The sequence below is a fragment of the Oryctolagus cuniculus genome, chromosome 3 (assembly GCF_051225735.1).
Source record: "Oryctolagus cuniculus isolate XC-2025 breed Fujian yellow rabbit chromosome 3, ASM5122573v1, whole genome shotgun sequence".
Lineage (NCBI taxonomy): Eukaryota > Metazoa > Chordata > Mammalia > Lagomorpha > Leporidae > Oryctolagus > Oryctolagus cuniculus.
The window spans coordinates 54,361,385-54,389,083 of record NC_142869.1 but is presented as its reverse complement, the minus strand read 5'-3'; the positions used below and the strand labels follow the sequence as shown (position 1 = coordinate 54,389,083).

General features: G+C 37.3%; 1 pseudogene; it reads right to left on the bottom strand.

Moving 5' to 3' along the window:
• Nucleotides 1-733: 733 nt before the first annotated feature.
• LOC127491520 (carnitine O-acetyltransferase pseudogene) lies at nucleotides 734-23,042 on the bottom strand (annotated as a pseudogene).
• Between the last annotated feature and the right edge of the window lie 4,657 nt (nucleotides 23,043-27,699).

Below are 27,699 nucleotides of genomic sequence, written 5' to 3'. Positions count from 1 at the left end.
GTCAAATAAATAAACAAAATAAAAAAATAAAATCCTTCTACTACAGTATAAAATATAACTTATAATATAGAAGCATATATATATACCCAAACACCATGAAAATTTACAATTATTTCATGACAACAAAGAAGTTTTAGATGGAAAAAAAATTTAGGTAGGGTAATTTACTTGTGATTATACTATTTACTACTATGTATTTTTTTTTACTTTATATTTCATTACCAAGATTATCTATGCTAACTAAAACTGAGCATTATACCTTTGATATTTAATTTATTTACATTGTACTCAAAGAAAAGAAAAATGTCCTGTCAACTGCTTGTTGGTTTCCGTTCACATTTCCCCTTAATTACTCACTTTTTAGGTTACAATTGTGCAACCATGAATGTGGGTCAGGGAGGCAGAGGAGTGGAAGCAAGAGGGCTGAGACTGTGAGCCTCCTTATCCAGAAGAGTGTGGCAGCCCCATGGGAGGCGGTGCCCTCCATGTGGGGTGGGCTCGGGCGAGGTCTTAGGTCCCCCTTCACCAGGACCCAGCCCCTTGGCCTCCTAGAGCCGCTTGCCTTTGACAGCCCTGTCTCCAGACCCTTTGGGATCTCATCTATCAGGGTTCAGGCCACAGCATGACGTTGGAGGAAGCAGGGACTGAGAGAGCTGAGCTGACCTGGAATGTGTTAGTTGGGTTTATTCCTCCAAGGGAGGCCTCAGCGGATGTGCCACCAGAGTCCTGGGCCTTATTTCCTGCTCAGTCTATGAACATAGCCCCGGGAATCAGGCCACACTTGACTGGGGTCTTCAGACTCCCTAGAGGTTGTTCTGGAGCTGTCTCTGACTCTGCCCCATCTGGACGGCCAGAAAAGAGGGCACAAAAGATCCGCACCCTGACATGCCCATTTTGTGGTGGATGTGGAGTTGTATGGCAGCCTGATAGGGACTCGGAGCTTGGCCTGGGGGTGGTGCTGCAGCGGGATGTGCACAGCCAATGGTGCTTCCTCCAGGTAGTGCGCCAAGCAGGCCCCGTTGGTCTCTGCACAGCTGGTGTAGGCTGACATGCAGAGTTTGATGCAGGCCTTCAAGGGGTTGTAGCAGAACTTGTAGCCATCTGAGACCAGGCCCAAAGAACATGACACACTGTCCTGGAGGGGACTGGGCTGGTAGAAAGGGTGAACTGCATGTGGATGGCACAGGAGGTGTCCATGAAGATGCTTCTCATACTCATGAGGTACTCCATGGCCTGCTGCTTCTGGTCCAGCTGGTGCAGGTGGAAACCCTCCCCGGGGATGACACATTTCAGCCTCGGCTAGGTGCACCTCTGCAGTCTTGCACTTCTGGTGCTTCTGCTGCTCTACCACGCTGGAGTCATTCGTGGCCTTGACTAAGGGCAGGGAGTCCATGAAGGCTGAGTGTATGGTGTCAGTGGGACTCCGCTGAAACATGCACAGTGAGATGCTATTGTAGGTGCCATGCTCTTGTACATCCTGTAGTAGGCCAGCTACGGGGACTCTGGATAAAGGTGTCTGGGCTCAGCGTTTACAACTTGGGGAAGTCTTTCTGCAAATGGTGAATCCCCATGACTGCAAGGTCCACATCCTGGATCATGATGCCAAGGTTATCTTCTCAATGTCACTATCAATCTCAGGGTGATGTTGAATCCCAACTTCTTGGGGATGGGCAGGGGCATGGAGGGTGACTGCGTGAGCTTATGTTTCTTCCAAACTCAATGACATAGGCCACAAGGGTAGCAATGCAAGATCTCCAGGCCTCTGTGTGCTCATAAAAACGCCCCTAGGGGCCATCTTCTGCCACAATGAACTGTAGCATCTTGTCTAAGCAGTGATTCCCGCTGTTGTTTGCTCCCGCCTTGGTGCAGCATCTGGCCCATCACTTGGTTGCACATGCTCTGAGACCCCGGGCATGCGGCATCCAGGCACAAAGTGAAGGTGCTCTTCTGGAAGAGCACACTTGGCAGTGGTTGGAGGTCAGGATGCCCACAGGCTCCTTGTTGGTTTGCAAGACCAAGTTCCTGATCTTTTCCAGCTATATGAAGTTCTGATCTAAGGTGAGGTGTGTCCCATAGCTGTTGTACACCTCAAGCTAAAAAAACACCTGGTAGTTGTGTACCATGTAATATTCTCAGGTGGATTTTTGTTCTTTAAAAAGCTGATGACAGAGTCCTGTTTGGTGTCCAGCACACAGCAGGACAGGATCTGCTAGTACTGGTTCATGCACACAGGCCGGCACTAGGTACTACATGCACAGGTTCTCATTGTCAATCACAGTTTCAAAATCCAATACACCCTAGAAGAGTTTGGTGGTAAACTGCAACCTGCCCTGCAGTTCCACAAAGTCCTGCTTTGAGAACATCGCAGCAGGCGGCAGTAGACAACCAGTAGATGGGCTGGTGGTACTGTAGGTAACCTGTGTTGAGCCACCACTCAGATTGCCAGTTCTTCCTGCACTCTGGGGTGTGAAACACATTCCCCAGCTGCTTGGTTTGGGCTCACTCCTCCTCCTTCACAATGGGTTGCAGCACCTTGAGATAAAGGCCCAGAGATTGCTGGAGCAGGGGTGCAGCAAGCTGAGGCAGCTCCTCCTAGTGTGCCCTGAAATGGACAGAAACCTTCCTCAAGGAAGGAGGGCTAACATCTCTGCCCACCCACAGGCCACTCAGTACCCCAAGCTAGGCCAAGTCTGTGCTGCTGCTGTGGCTGGGAGTAGGGGTGGGGGAGAGGCCCCCAGTAGAGCTTCAGGGCCAAAGTCACTGACTCAACACCACCAGCTGGCAGAGCCAGCTCCAGCCAACATTTGCTGCTCAAAGGTCATCAAAAAAGGCTTGTGCATAGCGCTGTGGGAGTCACCAGCCTCACCGTGAATCCCAGCTCAGCGTGCTGTGTGGAGTCAGGCTGATCGGGGTTCAAACTCAGGTTAGTCTCCTATTTACTATGATCCTGGACAAGTTCCTTAACTTTTCTGGGTTTCTGTTCCTTATCTCAAGAAAAACAGAAGTCTTACCTGGGCCATAGGGGCTTTGTGACATTTAATAAAGATAATGCATATAAATCACTTAGTTCAGTGTCAGGTACATGACATGTGTCAGTAAATAAAACTAGTTGTTAAATCTAACATAGAAATCACTTCCCTCCCATGAAATTCCCTCCAGTGACATCTTGATTCCTGAAAAACTACTTTACATGTCCTCTGCTATAATACTCTGTTTTTGTTTTGCCCATTCTGGATGCCACATATGTCTAATTTTGAGTAAATTAAACTTGAACTGAGGAGAATGTTCCATTTCTTAAAAGCCAATCACTCTGTGATATGTTATTTCTAGTCCCATTTAGGAAGAAAAGCCTATGCTGTTGAGTATAATATTATAGACCTACTTCTGTGGCTTCTAGCAAGGTCTTAACGTTGTCAATCATCGTCTAGTACATCAGCAAGACGGCTCTCCAGAGACATTACACAAGGCAAATCTTTTAATATTTTATCAGCTGCTGTGGATAGAAGGCACTTCAGCTTAGTGAGGTTTTTTTATTACTTCCTTTCATTTATTCCTTGGAAGCTTTTATCTCTATTTATTGATTGCTGCCTTTTAAATTTTTATTTAACATTGGTAAACAGAGAGATATGATTAATAATTTTAATTAAATTTTTCAGTAGAAAATGACTTGCATTGAGCTTCACAGTTTTAGTACAGTGATCGTCTGATAGTCACCTTGTTTGGATTTGTATCCACATCTTTGTTATGCTAGTTCTCTGAAGTTAGAGATACTCAAGCAAGGAAGAAAGTAGACCTGCAAATCAGGAACTGTGCACACATCTCTTGGAAAATACTTTGATAGCTTGTTTTCAACAGAGAAGTACACAGGGGACCACATGCTAACAATCAATCATAAACTTTAAAAAAAAGAAAACAGCAGTTACAAATCACACACTCACACACACACACACACATGATATTTATACTCAGATTGATTGAACTTTACTTGTACTTCTTCCTCCTAGTATGAAACACCAAATAAAATCCAGTTGTCATAGAGAAATTTGCTAAGTAGGTAGGAAAATTATTCAAAATCCTCTTTTAGCTTAGTCAGAAACTTGCTGACTTCAATGTTTCTCACATTAGCAGCAGCAAAAACAACAAAGTGAGAAATCGCAGAGCAACACAAGTTCATCAGAATCAATAATAAACTTAAGAAACTTTCTATCAAGTTGTAGCTGCTGGCGATATCCGAGTCTATTGTAAACGGCAACTGAGTGAGTGGGCTTTGCCAGGGTGCTTCCTCAGCCCCATTAATCTCATACTGACCAGCTGAGGTCCTTAGTTGGAGTGGGACAGTGCTGAGAGCTCTGTTGTGGGTGGTTGCTATAACTTTGCTTTAATAAGGATAAGAGATAATTCAGCCAAGTATGAGTGGCTGGGGAACTTTGGCCTAATCCTGATCACAACAATGGTACCAGATCCTAGGACAAATGGAGAAAGAATGTGTAAAAGTTCTTTTCAAGCCTTTAGGTGAAAAGCACCCTTACCAAGTGATTCTTCCACACCTGTCTTGGTGAGGGTGCTGAAGTTCAAAAGACCAAAGTGATGGAAAACTGTCCAAAGAAGCTACACGTTCCTTCAAATCTCAGCATATATCAATGCAGCAAAAGGAGATGTTAAACTGAAAATTCCTGAGTTAACCAATGTAAAATAATTTATTCCCTGGAAATGTTTTTTATACTTGTACCCTTTGGAAACTTTTAACCTCAGAAGCTGTGTACTTCAGCCAAGGATTAGGAGTCCTGGCCACAGCTCACTTCTATTAGGAAACTCTATTAACATACACAAAATGGTGGCAAATGACTGGAACTATATTTTGAAGAATATTCTTTTGTCTAAAATAGTGGCTCTCAAACTCTCATCCTGTGCATTAGAATTTCAAAACATAGTCTACACCCAGATCAAAATCCAGACCAATTATATCAAAATCTCTGGGAAGAAATTCAATCACTCTATTTTATTTGAAAGGCATGATTACAGTGACAGAAAGGGAGAGAGAAAGAGAGAGAGAGAATCTTCCATCTGCTGGTTCATTTCCCAAATGGCCACAATGGCCAGGGCTGAGCCAAGCCAAAGACAGGAGCCAGGAGACTCATCCAGGTCTCCCACGTGGAAGCAGGGGCCCAGGCCCTTGGGCCATCTTCTGCTACCTTCCCAGACACATTATCAGGGAGCTGGTTCAGAAGTGGAGCAAGCAGGACTCAAACTAGCGTCCCTATGGGATGCTGGTATTGCAGGCAGCCGCTTAACCAGTTACCCTACAACACAGGCCCTAGACAATCACTTTTTAAGAGTTCCGCCAGATGCACATTATGTGGAGCAATAGTTTAGAACAGCTACACTAAGATTTATCCTTCCCTTCTGCCAGTATTGATATAATTTTAGTCTTGGAAAAATTATAAACAAATGTACATACATTTCTTAGTATTATCAACTATCTGCTAACTGAGATAGTTAAATGCTACTGAGGAGTTTAAATTAATTTCCTTGCAGCCCATATATGGGATACAAACATACACAAGCTCATATGGCCTAACAGAAAAAAGTGTACCTATATCAGATCTTGGTTTCTAAATATCATTCTTCGCTAAATATAATTTGGATTCCTTGGAAAAATAGCTGGAGGGGGCAGGGAGTGGAGAAAATAAACCTGGATAATCTTATTGTGCCAGAAAAAATAAAGGACTGAAAGGTTAATGAAAACATGTCCAAAGGACGGAGGAGCCAGCTTGAAACATCCACCTATGGCACAGTGTGGGACAATTTAGGCATCAAAGGATATAAAATTTCTTAACTAAAGGAATAAATAAATGTATCAAAATATTAGTAAAGAATACAGTGTTTATATAGTCTCAAGTATCTCTCCACAAATTCTTACTTTATGACACTAAAATGAGTACTTTTACAGTGGAAAAGTATGATAGACATGACCTAGAATACATAATCTATGTTAATGAAAATTCAGACAAATAAAAATCATGTGCTTCCTGGTAGGGATATAAATCCACTTCTGCAATATTGCTTCCAAATATGCATAACTAGAAATTAGTCAATGGGAAGCACTGGACAAACCCAAATTTAAAATAGTCTACAAAACAATAGGCCAATTTTCTTCAAAACTGTCAAAGTTATGAAAGTCAAAGAAAGTAACTCTACTCATAACCTTCTACACTATTGATCCAGTACAAAACAATCTTATACCCTCTGCAAAATGCTACAGAGAAAAATCACTCCTAAAAGCAAAGCACCTAAGCAGATTTCAGTTGCATATATATATATATATATATATATATATACACAGAAGTTTTAGTTGATTGTCTGAAGTATTTTTATTGCTATTAAATTACATAATCATAACATATCAATAATCAAATTTAAAGTGAATAGATTTATGAAACACAATGTTGTTTTCTTATATACTATGTGACTCTGTTATAGCTATTTTTCTACTACTAATAATTTAGAGACTGTTTTCGTGTAGCTAATATGACTGTTTTCACAAAGCTAATATAATTTGCTTAAAAAGCAATAAAATGTTTTATTCCATTAAACTGAAACCACAGTTGTACGGTTATCTTGAAACCTTTGATAATAGCTAATTTAATTTTGACCTAATATTGTCATTAAAATTAATTTTTCTTATTCATGTATCATTAGCAACTTGAATTAAAAGTAAGGTCGTAATTGCTAATGACAGCAGTGCTTTGAGTTGGTATTGTCAGACATTTGAATTATTTTCATATGCTTCAATCATTTTTAACCAAAAATAGGATTTATGGCCTTCAATATTTCTATTACAGTGTTTTTATACAACATGGTTTAAAAGTGAGAACTGTTTTTGAAATGATAAATGATGTGAGAGCATGACCAGTTATTTGTCATCACTCCAGATAAGCAGCTGGTATCAATATATTCACTTGGGCTCTACTGGACCATACATAACCACTTTGGGTTGTCTCATAGAGCATCTAAAAGCATTTTAGCCCACTGGTTCAGGCAACCTATATGTCAAGCAGAAAAAAATAAAACCACTGTTCTCAGGTTTGTGTGTCCCCAGAGGAAGAAAACAGTTTGATGCAATTTGTCAAAAGCTGGAGTGCTACTTTAATGGGCAATTCACTTTAAATGGCTGCAGTTATTGCACAACAAAGGCCCAAAGCCTGAGATAGAAAAATCCTTTCCAATTGGTTTTATTCAGGTAAATTTAATTCTCAAAGATTAACTAAGGACTTCTAACCTCTTATCCTCCAGTCTATCTAAAAGCAATAAATGTAATAGTAAAAACTTCTTAGTTTCTGAGGTTTCTTCATCATTAATAGGTGAAATACAATCAATTTTCCTTAACCTGTCTTATCCTGTTAAGACACCTGAGATAAGAGTAAATTAACAAAAATGACAACAAAATAAAAAAAAGTTAACTCTCTCAGGTCAAATTTTCAAGTAATTTTGTAATTTTATTAATAAATTATATGCATACATGTGTATATATTTATACATGCATCTATATTTTGCTTCATAATATTTATCAAATGAGTATGATAAATTGAAAACTTTTGACATACAAAGTCATAATTGCCTTAGTAGTGATTTTAAGTAATGCCCACTAAGATAAATTCATATTTTGTTTCTTTGTACTTCCCTGCTACTATTAATTCAATCCTAATGTTGATAGTGTTTGAGATTTAACTAAAAGCAGTAACTTTATGATTCTGTGTATATATATCTCTCTGCAGACATTTTGATTAAAAAATTAATACCCATCTCTTCCCTCTCTTATCCCCACTCTTATGTTTAACAGGGATCACATTTCAGAAGGTACAATTTGGGACATGCTCAAGCTGACTTGCCCAAATGGTAGAGTTAGAAACATACCAGGGGACTCCAATTTAATCCCATCAAGGTGGCATGTACCAATGCCATCTCACTAGTCCAAGTGATCAATTTCAGTTCACAATTGATCATAATAAAAGGACTAAGAGTCAAAGGAAGCACATAAACAAGTCTAGTACCTGCTAATACTAACCGATAGAATAAATAAAGGGGAGAGTGATCCAACATGGGAAGCAAGATACTCAGCAGACTCATAGAATGGCGGATGTCCTAAACAGCACTCTGGCCTCAGAATCAGCCCTAAAGGCATTCGGATCTGGCTGAAAAGCCCATGAGAGTATCTCAGGCAATGGAAAGCCAAGACGCTCTGGCAAAAAAAAAAAAAAAAAAAAAAAAAAAAAAAAAAAACCTAAATGAAAGATTTCTGTGAGTGAGATCCCAGTGGAAAGAACAGGTCTTCAAAGAAGGAGGTACCTTTCTCTGAAGGGAGGAGAGAACCTCCACTTTGACTATGACCTTGTCTAAACAAGATAAGAGTCGGAGAACTCAAGGGGCTTCCATAGCCTTGGAAACTCATGACTGGTGCATAGGGAGATTACTGATGCCATAAACGGGAGTGTCAATTTGTAAAGTCAACAACAGGAGTCACTGTGCACTTACTCCTCATGTAGGATCTCTGTCTTAATGTGCTGTACATTGAGACTTAATGCTATGATGAGTACTCAAACAGTATATTTCACTTTGTGTTTCTATGGGGGTGCAAACTGTTGAAATCTTTACTTAATGTATACTAAACTGATCTTCGGTTAAAAAAAAAAAAAGAAGAAATTAGCAATTCCCAACTTGACTCTCACTGGGATTAAACATGACAATAGGTCTGATATGATTTCATCATCATTTAAAAATCATCTACTATTTTTCACTTTATGTTTCTGTGTGGGAGCAAACTGTTGAAATCTTTACTTAATGTATGCTAAACTGATCTTCTGTATATAAAGAGAATTGAAAATGAATCCTCATGTGAATGGAAGGGGAGAGGGAATGGGAAAGGGGAGGGTTGCGGGTGGGAGGGACGTTATGGGGGGGAAGCCATTGTAATCCATAAGCCGTACTTTGGAAATTTATATTCATTAAATAAAAGTTTAAAAAAAAATTAATACCCAGTGGCATAAGGCAAGAAGTGCTGAGTAGGACATGTGTAGTTATATCTGAAGTTGACCAGAGTCTCACATATTCAGTAGAATGGTTGATACTGGAAAAGTATCAACTTCGTTAGAGACAATGAGGAAGCATCAAACAAGGAACAAAAAACACTAGTTTACAAAATCAGGAAACTGATGCATATTAGAACAATTGAAAATTTCTGTCTTTCCAAGCATGTCTCCCCATAGATAAAATGAAACTGGGGCTTTTATAAAGAATCATCCAAACACAAAATTCCAGGAGGCACAAATCAGCACTCTTGTTTTCATTTCTGGTTCCCATTAACCTGCTAAGAATATCGGAGTTAAGTAGACTTAACTGGCTAATATTAATCACAGGATTACTGTATAGATTATTTTCCAGTAAAATGCATGTGCACACTAACAGCTATTCATAACATGGTAATTAAAAGTTATTCTGTAGGCCGGCACCATGGCTCACTAGGCTAATCCTCCACCTTGCGGCACCGGCACACCGGGTTCTAGTCCCAGTTGGGGCGCCGGATTCTGTCCCAGTTGCTCCTCGTCCTGTCCAGCTCTTTGCTGTGGCCTGGGAGTGCAGTTGAGGATGGCCCAAGTCCTTGGGCCCTGCACCTGCATGTGAGACCAGGAGAGGCACCTGGCTCCTGGCTTCAGATCAGCGCCGTGCGCCGGCCGCAGCGGCCACTGAGGGGTGAACCAACAGAAAAAGGAAGACCTTTCTCCCTGTCTATCTCTCTCTCTCACTGTCCACTCTGCCTGTCCAAAAAAAAAAAAAAAAAGTTGTTTTGTAGTATGAGAAAGGCAAAGTTGTATATTTACCACATACTTCTATGTCCTATATAACAATATATAAGATTTATACTTAATTAATTTTATTTTTGTATAAATCTTGCAGGGAAATGAATGCTAGAAAGGCACCACTTCAAAATGCAACTTTGTCCTCTTTATTAAATAGCATTTTCCACTTAAGAAGAAAAGTGAATATATACAACATAAATGTATAAATAATCACAAAATAAATTTGATGAAAGAAGCCATGAAATAGAATATATATATTGTATGATTCTATTTATGGAAAATTTCATAAAGTTCAAACTAATATATTATTACCAATCACATCAGTGGTAGCACAAAGACAGGAAGAATGGGCAGGAGCAATTTCAGAGGGACACTAGGAAACTTTGGGGATGACCATTATATTGATTGTAATTATGGTTTCATTGATGTGTACTTAAGTCAAGCTTGTTAAACTGTATACTTTAAATACAGGCAGTGATTTGTATATCAAATATCCATCAACACAGCTGATAAATTAATACAAAAAGACCCTTCTTTGCTCTTTACATTGCTTTAGTGTCAAATGAAATTCATTCCTTATTTTTTTTAATCACTTAATCACAATTAATGAAATCAAAGTGTACACTATTGGACTGACTAGTAGTGATCTCACAAAATAAACTGCCATATTTTAATCTGAATTTTTAAATCACACAAATTTCAAAATATACACAATATATTTGTTAAATGTCTACACATGTTGAAGTTGTGCAAGAAATTTAAATTCTTTTATAAATATATCTGCATGTTTATAAACTTGTCTTTAGACCACCAAGATGCTTATTTCTGACAGAATTTTAAGTTCTAATGTATTTTCTTCAAGTCTGACGCTATAGAATTTTCCTTTGAATGAAAGCATAATAAAAGATGATACAAGCCTATCTAAACTTCCTGCCAAAAATTTCCCCATAACATTTCTACATGGAAATAGGTGAAACAATGGCAATGTTAGGCATTAGTTTTTAACTTTTTAAAATTTTGAGTATATGTTCATTCTAAAAATCTATGTGTAAGTTACAATGAGAAAAAGATGCTTAATAATTTTTCTATCACTCTTTTCTTTATCTTAAGAATATTATTTGAGACTCAAAGCTCATTTTTGATGTAGAAGACAGTTCTCATTGGAATGGTGATTTTTCCAAAAGAGAGACTTCCACAGGCACAGTCCTACACCTTACATCATTCTTTTTCAGACATTTTATTTTCTGAAACACTCAGCAGTGCTAATACAACATTTGTGTGGTAGTTTCTCCTGGTATATCTCTACTGACAAAGTGTTTCAAATTGTATTTTACTCTTACCATATTTTCCAGTAGCTTCTTTCATCCAGTTCTTGTTTCCTATTCACTTATGAAACTTTATTAATCTTGATCTCTAATTTTTTAAAAATTTTTACTGTTTTTAAATTTTGTATTCAAATTATTTCAAAAAGTCAAACCTCATTTATAAATGATAGATTCCAAGTAAGTTATGTAGCCATCTTGTTGTGAACAAATTTAGCAGTGAGTATCTTTTCCTGTCATGTTGCATGGCCGGGTGAATAAGCATATATGAATCAGATCTGAGGGAAGGACATCAAGAAACAGGAGCTCTCATTCAGTGACGGTGGGAATTTAAAGTGGTATAGCCACTTTAGATGGTGGTTTGACAGTTTCTTACAAAGTAAAATATTCCAGCTCTCTGCTGTGGCCAGGGAGTGCAGTGGAGGATGGCCCAAGTGCTTGGGCCCTGCACCCCATGGGAGACCAGGAGAAGCACCTGGCTCCTGCCATCGGATCAGCGTGGTGCACCGGCCGCAGCACGCCAGCTGCGGCGGCCATTGGAGGGTGAACCAACGGCAAAGGAAGACCTTTCTCTCTGTCTCTCTCTCTCACTGTCCACTCTGTCAAAAAAAAAAATATTAAAAATATTATGCTAACTACATAGTTAACTTTATGTTCTATAACTAATACTGGTTAAATGTAAAAAATATTTATATATTATCTAAGATTTTATGTTCTTTTATCTTAGATTATATGTTCTTGGAATTGTACATTGTATTTTTCAAATGGGTTAAAAATCAAATAACCATCACAAAGCAAATTGATGGGGTTGGGGGATCACATATCATTCTTGGGACAATGCTTATCCCATTCTATATGGACATAATAAAATCACATATAACAGAATCTACAAGGGAAAACAGGCACACTTTGCTGTTTATTGGTATCATTTTTTAAAATCACCTAACAATTTATGATGATTAACACACTTAATTTTCCAAATAAAACATTTCCAACTCATTTTTTGATATTGATTAAATGAAAGATAGCAGCCAAAAAATTCTTACAAATTCTCCAAAGCATTGTTGAAGTCCTTTGTAGCCAAATAAATGACAAATGGAATTCTAAGGCACAAGCACCATAATATTGTATAAAGCAAAATTGCTCTTAAAACTGAAGCTAAAAGGCCTTTAGCAGAAAAATTGGGGTCAGGCACTTTAGCATGTATCTGATAAGCCCAGAATCAGTTTAATATGTTCTGTGTCTGAGAGTAAAAAATAATTGATATCTGATCAATGATGGTGTTGAAAGTACAAAGGTTTTCAGGCATTCATAGCAGGAAATCAATATGTAATACAGTTTTAACTTATTGGGCATAACAAATGGCAACAAACATAATGAAAACCATATGCTGGTAGTTAAAGAGTTTGAGCAGACCATGAAGTTTATAATAAAGAAATCACACAGTACACTTAATGTCAGTACTGACCCTATTTTCTCATAGATAATGGCCATACATTAGTGCAATGCAGTTGAATGACTCCTTTAAACCTATCAGGTGATTTTTCTATTTAGTAACATGGCATTTTTCCTGATAGCTTCATTTATGGAATTGTTACATGTGCTTCACAGAACACAAGGTAGTACTTACAAGATTAAAAATTACCTTCAGCAGCTACATTACAGCTATATCAAAGATACTTGTTAAGACATAAGCAATTTGGCCTCTAAAAACTGAGTTTTTTGCAGTAACATGCCTGTCTTTTATACTACATTGTGTTAAAAATATATTCAAAAAGATAATTTTGAAGTGATGTGATAAATTCAGGAAAAGTAAGTGCAGAGTGCAATGGTCTCTATTGCTAAAAAGACAAACATAAACAATGGAGTCTTTTTCTCTAAATAAACCGCTTGGAAGTTAAAAATTAATAGTTGGGGCCAACACTGTAGCACAGCTGGTTAAAATGCTACTTGAAACACCAGAATCCCATATTGGAATGCCAGTGCAAGTCACAGCTACTCTGTTTCAGATCCAGCTTCCTGTTAGTGCACCTAGAAGGTAGTGGAAGATGGTTCAAGTGCTTGGGCAGCTGTCGCTCATGGAGGAGACCCTGATGGAGTTGCTGGCTCCTGGCTTTTAGGCTAGCCTATTGTGCCATTTGGGGAGTGATCCTACAGATAGACGCTCATTTCTCTTTCTTTCCCCCATTCTTCCTTCCTCTGTGTTGCTCTGCCTTTCAAATAAATAAGTAAATATTTTTAAAAGGTAATAATTGATACTTCAAGATAGGAAATAAAAAATTACTCAAATTCTTTAGCTTGAAAAAATCACTTAGTAATGGTGTAAGCATGATTTTAAAAAGTTCTTATACCTAGGCATATCTCATGATATTTTAAAATTCTAGGTCTAAAAGTAGTTGATATCTTTATACATGAAAAAAGTACAATCATTTGAATGATCCTCAGATTGGATTGTAGATTATTTATCAATCACACTGCCTAGAGGGCTGGCATTCCATTGGGGCACCAGTGCTAATCTCGGCTGCTCCACTTCCAATCCAGCTCTCTGCTATGGCCTGGGAAAGCAACAGAGGATGGCTCAAGTCCTTGGGCCCCTACACCCACGTGGGAGATCAGGAGGAAGCTCCTGGCTCCTGACTTCGGAATGGCACAGTTCCAGCCGTTGCAGCCATCTGGGGAGTGAACCAGTCAATGGAAGATCTCTCTGTCTATGCCTCTGCCTCTCTGTAACTCTCTCAAATAAATAAAATAAATCTTTAAAAATATGAATTTCTAAGGGAAACTGAATGTAAAGCTACAATTTCATTCATAACAAAAAATGGAGAAATATATGATAAAACAAAGAAGAACAGCTAAGCATACTCTGAGAGAAATAAATAATCCAAAGTGAATTCATTGAATCTCAATGCTAGAAACATTATTTTAGAGCAGGAAGAATTTGGGATTATATGAAGTATACCTAAATTTCTCTTTCCATGGACCCAATCAAACTATTTTCTCTTGTAGTGCATAATAATCACAATTTGTAATCTACTGTATTACTTTTAAACTGTAGATTTTTTTATTTTAAAAAGCCCATTAAAAATTGATGATGAGTTGAAGGTAGGAGTGTGATATCAGAGGTTAAAGAAAATGAAACATCTGTTGTATCTCCCAGATTCATACAAACACATTTTCAATGGTTTTACCTTTTGCCAAAGTATTCAATAGTAGACAGAAATAAAATGAGAAGCAGTTGAGGAAGAAATGAAAATTCACATATTACATGATGTTTTAAGACTACAATTAAATTCAATTAAAAGTATTAAATAACCAAAACATTAAAAGTATTAAATATATGGTATGTATTCATATATAAATTATATATAAAAAGTATCAAATTTATAGGTATATACATATTATATAAACATATTAAAATCAAAAGTATTAAATAATCCTTCTATATTGTGGAAATTTGTGACATGGACATTATACTCTTAAGATATATTGAAAAAAACTATTCTTGAGAAAAATCACAAACAGAATTGATTATTTTGGTTTAATTTTGAACCAAAAGGAAGAGTTGGTTGATGAAACAGAAATAATGGGAAACTGCCTTTAGAAAATGTGGTCGGCTGGCGCCACGGCTCAGTAAGCTAATCCTCCACCTGCGGTGCCAGCACCCCAGGTTCTAGTCCCGGTCGGGGCACCGGATTCTGTCCCGGTTGCTCCTCTTTCAGTCCAGCTCTCTGCTGTTGCCTGGGAGTACAGTGGAGGATGGCCCAAGTGCTTGGGCCCTGCACCCCATGGGAGACCAGGAGAAGCACCTGGCTCCTGGCTTCGGATCAGCGCAGTGCGCTGGCCACAGCGACCATTGAGGGGTGAACCAACGGAAAAGGAAGACCTTTCTCTCTGTCTCTCTCTCTCTCTCACTGTCCATTATGCCTTAAAAAAAAAAAAGAAAGAAAGAAAGGAAAGAAAAGAAAAAAGAAAATGTGATCAAGTGATCTGAAAGCTTTGATAATAATAAAGGTAAAGAAGCCTGATTATATCTAGGTATTGTGGTTCAGCTGAGTTGCTTCTTGGGATGCTCTCATCTATATCAAAGAAGCTGGGTTTGAGTACTTCCTCTGCTTCCAATTCTAGCTGCTGGCCACTGTGTACCCTGGTAGGAAGCAGATGATGGTTCCCTTTGGTTCCTGCCACCCACATGGGAGATCCAGTTTGAGATCCTGGCTCCACAAATACCGTAAACATCTGATTCATGATTATGGCATCAGTATATACACCAGACACCTAATAGGCTGCCAGCAAAAATATGTTGATCTAATCAATAAATGATGATGATACATTTAAAAAAATAAAACTCTAGCACTAAAATGCCAAGTGAATTATATAAGGTAATGATCAGAGTTATGAGCTTAGTAGGTTAATGAGGTGTTAATAAAGAGAAAGGAAGAAATATACACAACCAAGTATACCCATATGAATAGTGTAAGAAATCCTGAATGTCATAATGAATTTACTTTTCTAAGATTTATAAAAGCAATTTTTACAATTTTACTTAGGTGCAGCATGAAAAAAGCTAGCACAAGAAACAGTCACTGGATATCATTGCAAGCAAGCCACTGTTGTAGGTTCTGTGGAGGGATCAATGTATGCGTACTGTGTAAGCATAGTATGTCTTATAAACTTTGGAATTGCAATCAAATTGGGGGTAGTGTTTCTTTCAGAGGAAAAAGATATACATGCAAAAAGTTGTATTTCTGATGTCACTTTATGGACAAAATATACCACAGAAACATAACAGAAATATTATTTCCAGTTGCAAAACCTAAGAAGACTTCTGGGAGGTTCATTAATGATGCAAAAATTAGGAATTTAACAAATATTTTTGTTAAAAGAAAAATAGACAATTCCACCTGCAACTGGCACATTGCAATACAAGGAAAAGAGATCAAAATGTATTATCATTACTCACATGTGTTTTCCATAACAGGGTTAAGGATAAAAACAAAGAGAAGACTGCACAATTTCCCACTTTCTTTAGGTCCAATTGGAGGGTGACAAATTCAACAGGACATAATAAAGAATATACACAGAGCTAAAGTACTAGGTTATGGAGCCCAACTGAGAACTCACATCGAAGTAAATGGTATGACCTCAGCAGGTATAGCCAAGCAGTGGGTACCATACCCCCTACTTCTGAGATTTCAGGCATTTTTTGCCTTGAGATACGTGAATGCATTTTTATTTCAAAGATGAGAACTTCGACTCTGTTGGGCTTGTCAGACTTTTATTTTCTGTTAACTTCAAGTAAGAAATTTATTCTTAATAGAAATGTCTCAGTTTTCACTTTATTTCAAAGGTCATTGCAAGCCCAAGATGCAAGAAGTCGACTGGCTTAACATAAATTCACCCAGTTTTGTATAGAAGATGTAAAATACACACTCATGTTTTGCATTTTAAAATTTTTTGAATTTCAAAATAGTTTTAAATTTACAAAGAAAAAATTATGAAATAATGCATGGTTTCTATATATTCCACACCAGCTTCGATACTTAACATCTTATTTGCTTCACTATTAACATCTGATTTTAGTATTATATATATTTCATAATCTTTAATTAACCACATCCAGCTTTCTCTATTAACATTCCATACTGAATAATATACTTCTCACAACTAATGAGCCACATCCAGTGTCCCCTATTTTCTTTTTAACAAAACTCTATCTTCTATCCCTCCAATCCCTCCCAGCTTCTAGAAATCAATATTCAGATTGTTTTTGTAAGTCCCACATATGAGAAAGAATGTGTAATATTTGTCTTTCCATGTGTAGCTTATTTCACTTAACACAATACCATTCAGTCTCACACATTTTTGCTAAAAATGGCAAGCTTCCATTCTTTGTATGGCTGAATAATATTTCTTTTTTTGAGTTTTTTTAACTATTATTTAATGAATATAAATTTCCAAAGTACAGAATATGGATTCAAATGGCTTCCCACCCATAATGTTCCTCCCACCTGCAATCCTCCCCTTTCCCTCTCCCTCTCTCCTTCCATTCACATCAAGATTCATTTTCAATTCTCTTTATATACAGATCATCAGTTTAGCATACATTAAGTAAAGATTTCAACAGTTTGCACCCACACAGAAACATAAAGTGAAAAATACTGTTTGAGTACTAGTTATAGCATTAAATCTCAATGTAGAGCACACTAAAGACAAAGATTCTACATGAGGAATAAGTGCACAGTGACTCCTGTTGTTGACTTAACAAATTGACACTCTTGTTTATGGCATCAGTAATCACCCTAGGCTCTTGTCATGAGCTGCCAAGGCTATGGAAGCCCCCTGAGTTCACCGACTCTGATCATATTTAGATAAGGCCATGGTCAAAGTGGAAGTTCTCTCCTCCCTTCAGAGAAAGGTACCTCCTTCTTTGATGACCCATTCTTTCCACTGGGATCTCACTCGCGGAGATCTTTCATTTAGGTTTGTTGTTTTGTTTTGTTTTGTTTTGTTTTTGCCAGAGTGTTTTGGCTTTCCATGCCTGTAATACTCTCATGTCTCATGGGCTTTTCAGCAGGATCCACATGCCTTAAGGGCTGATTCTGAGGCCAGAGTGCTGTTTAGGACATCTGTCATTCTATGGGTCTGCTGTGCATCTCGCTTCCCATGTTGGATTGTTCTCTCCCTTTTTTATTCTATCAGCTAGTATTTGCAGACACTAGTCTTGTTTAGGTGACCCCTTTGGTTCTTAGTCCTATCATTATGATCAATTGTGAACAGAAATTGATCACTGGGACAGGTGAGATGGCATTGGTACATGCCACCTCAATGGGATTGAATTGGAATCCCCTGGTATGTTTCTAACTCTACCGTTTGGGGTAAGTCAGCTCATGTCCCAAATTGCACATCTCTTCCCTCTCTTACTCCCACGCTTATATTTAACAGAGATCACTTTTCAGTTAAGTTTCAGCACTTAAGAAGAATTGTGTATTGATTACAGTATTCAACCAAAAGTACTAAGATGAACAAACAAACAAAAAATACTAAGAGGGATAACGTATTAAGTTGCTCATCAACAGTCAGGGTGAGGGCTGATCAAGTCACCGTTTCTCATAGTGTTCATTTCACTTTAACAGGTTTCCTTTTTGGCGCTCAGTTAGTTGTCACCTATCAAGGAGAACAAGTGGTATTTGTCCCTTTGGGATTGGCTTATTTCACTCAGTATAATGTTTTCCAAATTCCTAACAGGGATCACTTTTCAGTTAAAATTTAAACACCTAAGAATAATTTTGTATTAATTACAGAGTTCAACCAATGGTACTAGAACAAAAAAAAATACTAAAATGAATAAAGTATTACATTGTACATCAACCATCAAGACAAGAGCTAATCAAGTCACTGTTTCTCATAGTGCCCATTTCATTTCAACAAGTTTCCCCTTAGGTGCTCAGTTAGTTGTCGCCGATCATGGAGAACATATGATATTTGTCCCTTTGGGACTGGCTTAATTCACTCAGCATGATGTTTTCCAAATTCCTCCATCGTGTTGCAAATGACCAGGTTTCATTGTTTTTGACTGCTGTATAGTATTCGATAGAGTACATGTCCCATAATTTCTTTATCCAGTCTACTGATGATGGGCATTTGGGTTGGTTGCAGGTCTTAGCTATTGAGAATTGAGCTGCAATAAACATTAAGGTGAAGACAGCTTGTTTGTTTGCCAATTTCATTTCCTTTGGGCAAATTCCAAGGAGTGGGATGGCTGGGTTGAATGGTAGGGTTATATTCAGGTTTATGAGGAATCTCCAGACTGACTTCCATAGTGGCTTTACCAGTTTGCATTCCCACCAACAGTGGGTTAGTGTCCCTTTTTCCCCACATCCTCACCAGCATCTGTTGTTGGTAAATTTCTGAATGTGAGCAATTCTAACTGGGGTGAGGTGAAACCTCATTGTGGTTTTGATTTGCATTTCCCTGATTGCTAGTGATCTTGAACATTTTTTCATGTGTCTGTTGGCCATTTGGATTTCGTCTTTTGAAAAATGTCTATTGAGGTCCTTGGCCCATCTCTTAAGTGGGTTGTTGGTTTTGATGTTGTGGGGTTTCTTTATTTCATTGTAGATTCTGGTTATCAACCCTTTTTCAGTCGCATAGTTTGCAAATATTTTTTCCCATTCTGTAGGTTGTCTCTTCACTCTCCTGACTGTTTCTTTTGCAGTACAGAAACTTCTCAATTTGATGCGATCCCAAATGTTAATTTTGGCTTTGACCACCTGTGCTTCTGGGGTGTTTTCCAAGAAGTCATTGCCGGTACCTATATCTTGCAGGGTTTTTCCAATGCTCTCTAATAATTTGATGGTGTCAGGTCATAGATTTAAGTCTTTAGTCCATGTTGAGTGGGTTTTTGTGTAAGGTGAAAGGTAGGGGTCTTGCTTCACGCTTCTGCACGTGGAAATCCAATTTTCCCAGCACCATTTATTGAATAGACTGTCCTTACTCCAGGGATTGGTTTTGGATCCTTGATCAAATATAAGTTGGCTGTAGATGTTTGGATTGATTTCTGGTGTTTCAATTCTGTTCCATTGGTCTATCCATCTGTTTCTGTACAAGTACCATGCTGTTTTGATTACAACTGCCCTGTTATATGTCCTGAAATCTGGTATTGTGATGCCTCCAGCTTTGTTTTTGTTGTACAAGATTGCTTTAGCTATTCGAGGTCTCCTCTGTCTCCATATGAATTTCAGCACCATTTTTTTCCAGATCTGAGAAGAAGGTCTTCAGTATCTTGATTGGTATTGCATTGAATCTATAAATTGCTTTTGGGAGAATTGACATTTTGATGATATTGATTCTTCCAATCCATGAGCGTGGAAGATTTTTCCATTTCTTGGTATCCTCTTCTATTTCTTTCTTTAAGGTTTTGTAATTTTCATCGTAGAGATCCTTAACGTCCTTGGTTAAATTTATACCAAGGTATTTGATTGTTTTTGTAGCTATTGTGAATGGGATTGATCTTAGAAGTTCTTCCTCAGCCGTGGCATTTTCTGTGTATACAAAGGCTGTTGATTTTTGTGCATTGATTTTATACCCTGCTACTTTGCCAAAATCTTCTATAAGTTCCAATAATCTCTTAGTAGAGTTCTTTGGGTCCCCTAAATAAAGAATCATATCATCTGCAAAGAGGGATAGTTTGAGTTCTTCCTTCAAATTTGTATCCCTTTAATTTCTTTTTCTTGCCTAATAAGTCTCGCTAGAACTTCCAGAACTATATTGAATAGCAGTGGTGAGAGTGGGCATCCCTGTCTGGTGCCAGATCTCAGTGGAAATGCTTCCAACTTTTCCCCATTCAATAGGATGTTTGCCGTGGTTTTTTCATAAATTGCTTTGATTGCATTGAGGAATGTTCCTTCCATATCCAGTTTGCTTAGAGTTTTCATCATGAAAGGGTGTTGAACTTTATCAAATGCTTTCTCGGCATCTATTGAGATAATCATATGGTTTTTCTTCTGCAGTCTGTTAATGTGGTGTATCACATTGATTGTTTTGCGCACATTAAACCATCCCTGCATACCAGGGATAGATCCCACTTGGTCTGGGTGGATGATCTTTCTGATGTGTTGTTGCATTCTATTGGCGAGAATTTTATTGAGGATTTTTTGCATCTGTGTTCATCAGGGATATTGGTCTGTAATTCTCTTTCAATGCTGCATCTTTTTCCGGCTTAGGAATTAAGGTGATGCTGGCTTCATAGAAAGAATTTGGGAGGACTCCCTCTTTTTTGATTGTTCTGAATAGTTTGAGAAGAATTGGATCAGTTCTTCTTTAAATGTCTGGTAGAATTCAGCAGTGAATCCATCTGGTCCTGGGCTTTTCTTTGCTGGGAGGGCCTTTATTACTGTTTCAATTTCTGTCTCAGTTATGGGTCTGTTTAAGTTTTCTATGTCTTCCTGGTTCAATTTAGGTAGGTTGCATGTGTCCAGGAATCTATCCATTTCTGATAGGTTTCCCAGTTTGCTGGCATACAAGTCCTTGTAGTAATTTCTGATGATTATTTTTATTTCTGTGGTGTCTGTTGTTACATTTCCTTTTTCATCTCTGATTTTATTGATTTGGGTCTTTTCTCTTCTTTTTTTTAGTTAGTTGGGCCAATGGGGTGTCAATTTTGTTTATTTTTTCAAAAAACCAGCTCCTCGTTTGGCTGATTTTTTGTAATTTTTTTTTGTATTCAATCCTGTTGATTTCTTCTCTGATTTTAATTATATCTCTTCTCCTACTAGATTTGGGTCTTGTTTGCTGTAGGATTTCTAGGTCCTTGAGGCGAATTGAAAGCTCATCTATTTGGTGCCTTTCCAATTTCTTGATGTAGGCACCTATTGATATAAACTTTCCTCTTAACACTGCTTTTGCTTCGTCCCATAAGTTTTGGTATGTTGTGCTGTTATCTTCATTTACTTCCAGAAAATTTTTGATTTCTCTTTTAACTTCTTCTATGACCCATTGTTCTTTCAGGAGCATGTTGTTCAATCTCCATGTGATTGCGTTTGCTCTAGGGATTCCTGAGTTGCTAATTTCCAACTTCATTCCTTTATGGTGTGAGAAGCTGCATGGGATGATTCTAATTCTTTTTAATTTGCTGAGACTTGCTTTATGGCCTAGTATATGGTCAATCCTAGAGAAGGTTCCATGTACTGCTGAGAAGAATGTAAAGTTTTTAGATGTAGGATTGAAAGTTCTGTATATATCTGTTAGATCCATTTGGGCTATAGTGTTGTTTAAATCTACTGTATCCTTATTGATCTTCTGTCCTATTGATCTGTCTATTTCTGAGAGTGGAGTATTGAAGTCCCCCAGTACTATTGTATTGGGGTCTAAGTCTCCCTTTAAGTCCCTTAACAAATCTTTTAAATAAACCAGTGCCCTGTAATTAGCTGCATATACATTGATAATTGTTATATCTTCCTGTTGAATTGATCCCTTAATCATTATATAGTGTCCCTCTTTGTCTCTCTTAACAGTTTTTGTGGTAAAGTTTATGTTGTCCGATATTAAGATGGCTACGCCCACTCTTTTTTCATTTCTTTATTGTTTCTTCTACTACTCAACTCTCAAAATTGAACAAGCCTTTTAAAAAAGGGTTTCTCTTGGAGCATGAAATGGAAGAGGAGAAACAAATTTTGATTAACTTAACCACCTTCTAGCTACTATTCCATTCCCTTGCTTCTTTTTCATTAAAATATATCAAATGAAAAATTAATGTTCTAGCCAACAGTTTGACAAATATGAATTGTTCACTGATTTCTCAAAAGTCATCAATGAACTCTTAGTTAGGAAACCCAAGGACCTTCACTCAGTTCTTCTTCTCCCTGTTCTCCCTATGCTACTGATCGCTCTCTCATATTTTTTCTTGCACTCTTCCCTAATGTTGAGGACCATGTAGGTTTTCAATCAACTTCTGTGACTACTCTTTTTTCACTGAACACTTTTCTCCTCAAAACACAGCATTAATAATCTTGATCAGTTAATTCATATTATTTTACCTTTTTATATGTTTAAGGAATACAGAACTCTGGGGGAAATCTGAGGACTAGTAACCAAACTTTTTTAAATTTTACATCTTTAAATAATTTAACAATGATTGTATATCTATATATTTTAAAGATCATGTGTTACAAAAATACAAAAATAATTTTCACAGCTACATATCAATTCTAATAATCTCGTTTCTGCTTTCAATCTCTAGAATGGTTGCTGTTAATTCAGGTTCCATTCTTTGTCCCCAGTTACCTTTCTCTAATGTCTCATATCCAATTGGTGATTTTTCCATTTCAGTGATTTTAACAACTTCCCACTTCTTTTCATTTCTGTTCATGCCTGTTTCCCTTCTCACCTGGATTACATCAATAGAATTATAATTGGTGTCTGGGTTTCCCACACTTCTCTTCGGTCTCTATCTTGTTATTATTGATAGATTAATCTTCCTGAAAGTCTGCCAACATACTTTCCATCATGCCATTTCACTGCACAAAAATCTTTAGTGGGAGAGAAGATGGAGAAATGAAAATAAATCATACTGGAGGAGAACATAAGGATAAATATTTTTTTAAATTCTTTTCAAATATTTTATTATTTGTACAGTGCTGGTCTGTGTAAATAGTGTGATACAATCAATTATCTAGAAGTTTAAGTCAGGTGACTTCTGTATGCTTACATGTTTTTGTACTTCTTATTCCTCTGTTTTATTGAATAAAATTTCTGCTCTCTGTATATTCTTTCTCTTTTAAGCTATGAAAATTATATCTTTGTATTATTTCAGACTTAAATTCTACTATTGTATAATGTTTTGATTGCTTTACCTGGAAATAATTCATGTTTACAAACAACAATCCTAACTTCTGGTAAAAACCAAACACGTGGTCCTCATTGTTTAGGGTTTTCATTGATTTCTGTGCTTTCATTTTTATTTTCCTTTATCCTCTAATTGAAAGACAAACATATCCTTAAGAGTAAGATTCTTCCTCTCCTTTGAAGTAGCTTGAATATACACAGTGGGCATTTAATAAATATTTATTGTTTCATTAGGGAGGTTAACAAATGTTTCAAAGACAACAATATATTTTCTCATGGAATGACTTTTTAAAAAATTTAATTGACATGTAACTGTACATTTTTATGGGGTACATTGTACTATTTTAATACTTGCAAGTATTTATTATGTATAATATATAATGATTAGATCAGGGTAATTGAAATACCTATCATCTCAAACATGTGCCATTTCTTTATGTTGGAAACATTCAAAATTCTTTTGCTAGCTATTCTGAAATGTACAATTAAATGTTGTCAACATTAGTAGTTCTACTGTGCTTTATAACAGAAGTTATTTCTCCTATCCAATTGCATCACTTATCCCATTCATCTTTCCCCCAATCCTTCTTGACTGCTCATAACCAGTATCACACTCTTTGCTTCACTATTATAAATATTTTAGCCACACGTGTTTACAAAAGTGTAAACACATAATATTTTTCTATCCGTGCCTGACATGCCTTACTTTATCTAACATATACCAGTTCCATCCATGTTGCTGCAAATTACATTATTTCATTTTTCATGATTGAATAATATTCCATTGTGCATACATAACACAATTTCCCTATCTATTCATCTGCTAATAGATACCCCAGTTGAATATTTATTGGCTATTGTCATTAGTGCTGGTGAAAAAAATAAAAACTAAGAGAACAGATAGTTCTTTGACATACTGAATTGCTAGATTACATGATAGTTCTATTTCTATTCTTTCCCCCCTGAGGAATTTCTCTATTTTCATAATGGTTGTACTAATTTATGTTCCCTCCAATAGCATTTGAGGTTCCCCTTTCTCCACATCCTCATCAGTATCTATATTATTGTCTTTTTGATAATTTTTCAGTTTGATTTAAAATTAAAAGCAGAAGCAGAGACATGCTGCCTTTGGAAGTTCTCCCCAAAGAGGTAACATTACAGCAACTGTTTGATCTAGTACTAAAAGTTTAAGCCTAAATGTAAAACACCCACTCCTGCAATTCACTTATTGAGTATAAGTGAGAGATTCCTTTCTAATCCAACTAAATTAGAAGACACCACTTAGCACAGAGCTCTTTATCTGCACCTTTGGTGCAGGGAATATGAATGGTTCTCTTATAAGCCCTTTGTTTGGCTTTGTTTTCCTGTGCAACACAGAGATCAACAGTCTCTTGAATTACTATTATGGTGGAGTTGAGGTGGGAGAAACTCACTGTGTCCATCAATACTGCTTTGTAAATTAAATATTAAGTTGCAGTGGCACAAAGCCTATGCATGAGCCAATTTAACGGCAGTCTAAGCAAAAAAAAAATATATGAACTTGGAAGTACGTAAATAGTTTGGACATCATTTCTCTTTCCTCCTCTTTTTCAATGAGACAACTAAGTTGGATCAAAGTAAGCAAATAAATATCACCAGTTTCTTGGACAGATGAACTGGATATTTTTACTATGCATTTAATCCATGTTTCTCTGCAGTAAGCAATTCAAGCAAAGATCTGATTACTCTATTTATCATCTGATACTCTTTACAAAACCCCAAAATTACACTCATTCTAAATCTTACATTAGCTAGCAGTAAACATAGCTCAGAGTTGGCCAAGGGGTTGCTTATACAATGTGGGTAAATTGCCAGAGAATATAAAATAGCTCTTTTGCCCTCCGCTTCCCACTGCAGCTAATTTACTGTTTACTAGGACAGAGATGGCAGTACAATTACCATCTCAGACACAGTTGCTGTTCTGTCAGTTACCACACTAGAGGAACTAAATCTAGAACAATCATTTATTTAATGTACTTCTTATGCACAAGGCATGTCCTAGACCTGGGGGAGTAGAACTCCCAGCCAAGTGATGGTATAGCCATTGATAGTTACCGTGAGACAATTCATTGAATTCTCTAAAAGAGTGGAAAATATCTCCTTTATCTTTTTAAATAAGACACAATGAATATACAAAATACACATAGATTCTGAGTAATTGTCTTTGTTCATGATGATCTTCGAGTAAATTACTAAATCCAAAGAAGATTCCTCTTAACTTTATTGCTGCAATCAATGTGTAAGTGCATAAATGAAACTCGATATTTTTTTTTTTTTGACAGGCTGAGTGGACAGTGAGAGAGAGAGAGAGAAAGGTCTTCCTTTGTCGTTGGTTCACCCTCCAATGGCCGCCGCGGCCGGCGAGCTGCGGCCAGCACACCGCACTGATCCGATGGCAGGAGCCAGGTACTTATCCTGGTCTCCCATGGGGTGCAGGGCCCAAGGACTTGGGCCATCCTCCACTGCACTCCCTGGCCACAGCAGAGAGCTGGCCTGGAAGAGGGGTAACCAGGACAGAATCTGGCGCCTTGACTGGGACTAGAACCCAGTGTACCGGCACCGCAAGGCAGAGGATTAGCCTAGTGAGCCCCGGCGCCGGCCTTGATATATTTTCAAATGCTACCATTATCTTTTTAATTCCAAATAAATTGTTATTGCCGTTTTGCTATTTATGACATCTGTATCTCAGAGCAATAATATTTCTACCTCATATTATCAATTTCCATTTGTTATCTTCATCCAAATATATCTAAAATCAGGATTATTTCTTTCCATATTGCATAAACGTGGTATCTTGGTTTGTGGAATCAACAGGTTTTTGCAGAGCTTTATTGAAGTAATGCTTGCAATGATGTGACTGATTTTTTGCTTCTGCATCCCAGTGCTCTGAATTGCTTTAGCTTAAAGCTCTCCCTGAAAATGTTCTTTGACAATGTCACCTTCTGTCCCTCTCAGGGTTTTTGCCACTCTCTTCCATTTATATTGATATATATCTGTGCATGTATTTTCTTCAATGATAGAATTGTCTACTCTTTCTGGACTTGGACCAGCCATAGTAAAATAAGACTTTTTAAAGTAAATCATGGAAACTTCTCTATAGAGGTAGGCTTAGGTCATTTTACCTACTGAGAAGACTTATATGCTATTAATGCTTTGAGAAGTCTCAGTCGGATTTACAAATGAAATATGATTGTGAATGCTATTGATTTTTATGATTTTTTCAGTGTTTCAGTTCTGTAAAACTAAAGAAAGCATTTGAAATGTACATTCATTTTTCTATTGGATAGCTAGATTTTGGCCCCATATGTATTACTAAGGTTCTTAGCAGGTAACACAAAAAAGGAAATGCAATTTACCTTGTGTACAAACAAAATAATATCCTTTCTCAGAAAAAGCCCACATTTCATGTCAAAGTGCTTGGGCTTGAATCCTGACTCCACTCCCAATTTCAGCTTCCTGCTAATGTTCACCAAAAAGGCAGCAGGTAATGCTCCAGGTAGTTGAGTCCCTGTCACCTACATGGGAGACCTGGATTGAGTTCCAGGCTCCTGGCTTCAGCATAGGCCAACCCGTCCATTGTGGGAGTGAACCAGAGAGCTTCATTCTCTGTCTCCCTGTCAAAGTAATTATTTTAAAAAGAAGTAAGGCATGTTAAGGATATTTGATTTATGAATCATTATAAATAAGATTATTTTTTGATGTCAAAAACACTGACTGAATCCTATAAATATAAATTATGGACTCATGTATGTCTCAAAGTATAAGTAGTCTCATGACTTAAATTTTGATAAATTTTGGCTCTATTATATATTGATATTTTTTTACTTTGCATTCCCTCCTCCTTTAATTATGGCACTGTCTGGTGAGATGTCATTTGTTCTATTTCCACACTAATCTATTTGTTGGAGGTCAGAGCCTTTTTTCTGTCATTATACTCATCAGTACATGGAAAATACTCAGTTCTTTAACATATGATAGAAGAGCAACTGAAATTTGTAATTCATGATTTTTTGAGGATAAGAAAATGATACTCCTTCAACATTCTAAGTTCTTTAAAGTGAAGGACATTTGAAGGGCCTCAGAAGGTCACTCCCTGACCCTCTCCTGAGTTCCTGTCTCTCATCTTTCCCTGAAGCAATTCA